Source organism: Magnolia sinica, chromosome 5 (genome assembly GCF_029962835.1).
Source record: "Magnolia sinica isolate HGM2019 chromosome 5, MsV1, whole genome shotgun sequence".
Classification (NCBI taxonomy): domain Eukaryota; kingdom Viridiplantae; phylum Streptophyta; class Magnoliopsida; order Magnoliales; family Magnoliaceae; genus Magnolia; species Magnolia sinica.
In genome coordinates this window covers 101,412,507-101,415,325 of record NC_080577.1, presented here as the reverse complement: position 1 = coordinate 101,415,325, position 2,819 = coordinate 101,412,507, and the positions used below count along the sequence as shown (strand labels likewise).

At 38.5% G+C, this 2,819-nt stretch overlaps 1 non-coding gene across 1 annotated transcript; it reads left to right on the top strand.

Moving 5' to 3' along the window:
- Nucleotides 1-2,333: 2,333 nt before the first annotated feature.
- On the top strand, nt 2,334-2,440 carry LOC131247615 (small nucleolar RNA R71). The gene has a single exon (XR_009171891.1). It is a non-coding gene; the product is annotated as a small nucleolar RNA R71 (small nucleolar RNA).
- Nucleotides 2,441-2,819: the final 379 nt, after the last annotated feature.

The following is a 2,819-nucleotide window of genomic DNA, read 5'->3' as shown; positions in this document are numbered from 1 at the left end:
TGTGGTGACACGTGTTGGTATGAGTTCATTATTAGAATTTTGCACAATAATTATTCTTAATTTCTTTGGAACTACTTGAGTTAGAATCACCCAAACGCTATCGGATATTGGGTAGATTATTCTCACATACAACAATTTGATCACTTCATTTTTTACAACTTCCATCAGGTTTGGATTGAGACGCCTTCGAGGTTGTCTAATTAGTTTGGCGTTCTCATCGAGGTGGATCTGAAGAGTGCATATAGAAGGGCTTATACTCTTGATGTCAGAAATGGTCCAGCCCAAGGCTCTTTTGTGGTCCCTTAGAACATTCAACAATTTAATCTCTTGATCCTTGTCTAAAAATGAAGAGATCACCACAGGATAAGTTTTATTTTCACCTAAGTACACATACTTAAGCTCATTTGGTAGTGGTTTTAAATCAAGCTTTGGATCATTGGTTGGTGATGACAGAGGTCGCAAGTCCTTGATAGATAGGATTTGAGTGCGTGGTCTCCATTGATACATACCAATGTCCTGGGTGGTAGTGCTTTCATTATCATCAGAAATTTTAGCAAGCACTTTTTCTAAATCAAAATTTTTCGAGTCCCCAAAGACTTAAATCAATTCCTTAGTCAGACTAGGTTCCAATTCCACATCTTCTATCAAGTAGTCCATGAAATTTAGCTCATGGATCTCATTATTGTCAATAGGCTGCTTACATAGATTGAAAATATTTAGCTCTAGAGTCATGTTACCAAAAGACAAGTTCATCATTCCATTCCTGCAATTTATGATTGCATTTGAAGTTGCTAGGAATGGGCGGCCTAAAATGATGGGAACTTGAGCGCTAGCATTTACACATGGTTCAGTGTCTAGTACAATAAAATCCACGGGGAAGTAGAATTTCTCCACTTGGACTAGCACGTCCTCTAAAATTTCCCTTGGTACCTTAATAGAGCGGTCAGCGAGTTGGAGTGTAATCGTGGTTGGTTTAAGCTCGCCTAACCCCATTTGTTTGTAAACCGAATAAGGTACTAAGTTGACACTTGCACCCAAATCTAGCAAAGCATGCTCAATTTGGAAATTCCCAATAATACAAGGAATAGTGGGACTTCGCAGGTCTTTGTATTTGGGTACAGCCCTTTGTTGAATGATAGCGCTCACTTTCTCAATAAGGAAGGCCTTTTTGTGCACATTTAATTTCCTCTTTACAGTGCACAAGTCCTTTAGATATTTAGCATATGATGGAATTTGTCTAATGGCATCAATAACAATAACCTTTTGGAGCACATCCAACTCCTCTTGATATTTCATGGGGACAATCGGATTCCGCAGTCTAGATGGGAATAGAACTGGAGGCTCATATGACTTAGTCTCTTTATCCTTTTATTTTTGCGACTCTTAAACCATAGTCTGTTCATCATTCTCTTGAGATGGTGGCTCATCCTCCGACATTTCTACCAGTTGCATTATCTTGTTATCGACCTCTTTTTCACTTCTAAAGGTAATGGTCTTAGCTTGTTCATGATGTAGCTCACTTGGATTTGAGTCTCTAATGAAATATGTGTTTATAGGGTTTGGCACAGGTTGAGAAGGAAGGATGCCTTTTTCCCTAGCATTTAGTTGAGTCTCAATTCTAGCCACAGATGTCTTTAATTCCTGATTTGATTGGATTAGAGACTGATTCATTTGAGCTTGAGAGTTCATGAATGTGGTCAATGCATCCTCCACAGATGATCGCTTTGGTGGGGGCACTATGGTGCATTGTTAGGTGCCCCAAAGAAGTTATTTTGTGGAGGTATTTGAGGTGCATTGGGCACATTAATTTGTGGTCCATTCTTCCAACTAAGATTAGGATGGTTACGCCAATTTGGATTGTACGTGTTTCCCATTGGTTGCATAACTGACATTTGGAAATTATTTATAGTATTTGCTTGATCATGCTCATGCGTGATATTTTGTACAACTGAGATTATTGGACAATCCTTTATGTCATGGTCTATACCACTACAAATGCTACAAAAATTATGTAAGGAAGTGTTTGCTTTTACCATATCAACCTTCCTAATTTCCAAGGCTTCGACCTTTCTAGCCAATGCATCGAATTTTGCATTAAGGTTGTCTTCTTCTCGTAGGACATACATTCCCACTTTCTCTCTACGAATGGGTCTAGTTTGGTCTGATTTAGCAGAGACATCCCTGTCTGCGTATTCTCTGCTAACATATCTAGAAAATCCTAAGCCTTATTATGATCTTTGTTAAGAAAGGTTCCTCCACACATCATCTTTATGAACTTACGAATATCCATGGTGAGTCCCTTTTGGAAAGCATCAATCACGTGTCATGGTTCATAACCATGATGTGGACAAGTAATTAGAATGTCTTTGAAGCGCTCCCAAGCTTGAAAAAATAGTTCATTCCCCTTTTGGGAGAATGACATGATTTCTTGTTTTAGTGCATTTGTTTTGTGATCGGGAAAGAACTTTTTAAAAACTCTCTACTTAAGGCTTGCCATGAAGTGATGGTATTAGGTCTTAGAGAGTTGAGCCATGCTTTGGCCCGATCCTTTAGAGAAAATGAGAATAACCTAAGCTTAAGTACATCCCTATTGCCATTGTTTACTTGTAACGTTGCAATTACTTCCTCAAAGTCCTTGAGGTGCAAGTAGGGGCTTTAAGAATCTAAGCCATGAAATTTAGGAATTAATTGAATCACACTTGGTTTAAAATCAATGTTTCCTGTGTGAGCAGAAAACACTATGCAAGATGATAAAGTTGATCTCTCGGGGTGTAAATGTTCACGTAAAGTCTGTGGTTGGTTTGACACATTCCTATGAA